This window comes from Phalacrocorax carbo, chromosome 17, assembly GCF_963921805.1.
Source record: "Phalacrocorax carbo chromosome 17, bPhaCar2.1, whole genome shotgun sequence".
Taxonomy (NCBI): domain Eukaryota; kingdom Metazoa; phylum Chordata; class Aves; order Suliformes; family Phalacrocoracidae; genus Phalacrocorax; species Phalacrocorax carbo.
In genome coordinates this window covers 4792171-4793121 of record NC_087529.1, presented here as the reverse complement: position 1 = coordinate 4793121, position 951 = coordinate 4792171, and positions in this window count along the sequence as shown.

Sequence of the window (951 nt, the reverse complement as noted above, 5' to 3'; positions counted from 1 at the left end):
GCCTGCTCGCCCGGCCCGCTCCACCTCCCGCGCCTCACGCCCCGGGGCTCCGGCCGCCCTGGCCGGGCGGGGAGAGGCGGGAGCGCCGCGGGGAACGGGGGGAGCGAGAAAGGAGACAAGAGGAAGGGAATCATCCGCCTGCGCGGAGAGAACGGACCTGGGGCTGGGAGGAGAGCCCACCGCAACCAAGGGCTGTAGGGTTATATCGAGGGAGTGAGAGGAAATATGGGGAAAGGAGGCAGTGGGGGTGAGGGGAGTCCCTGCCAGCAATAAGGTGGTGTGGTAGGGCCATGACTTGTGGCAGGGCCGTGGCCCAGCCTTCAGGTGACCGCCAAGGTTAGGCGCGGTGCCTTCCCCATGGCCACCATGGGCCTTGGGGCTGCCCAGCCTTGGGGCTTTGGGGGCTCCAGGGGCTTCATTGGTAGGGGGAGAGCAGGCTGAGCACCCCAGCAGCTAGCCTCAAGGGGGGCTTGGAGCTTCCCCCTCCCCACACACCCAGCTCCAAGACCTGTCCAGCCCCAGACCTCTCATGAGTGGAGATGTTAGTATTTACAGCTTCACCTGTGGTAACACACTGCTACTATCAGGCCTTCCATGGCTTTCAGGTGCGTTAGCAGCTCAAGGTGGGCATTACTTGGGAGCCCGGCATGTGAGGGGGTTTGCTAACATACCTCAGGTGTCTCTGCCTCACCTGGTGTTCCTCCTTGGCTGCCATGTGGCATAACCACCCTTTTCACTGTGTAAATTAACCCTATGACCCCTTGTGGAAATGGCACTATATTTTGTAAATATATTGTTATCTTCATCAAGCTGAGGCATGTTTGTCTTCCTAATTTGCTTTCCATGTGGGGCTTGCATACACCACTAGGAACATATTGGATACTTCTCGGACACAGATGGTAGATTTTTAGGCAGAGGCAATTAAAATCATTTGGTCTAAGACAGGCTTGC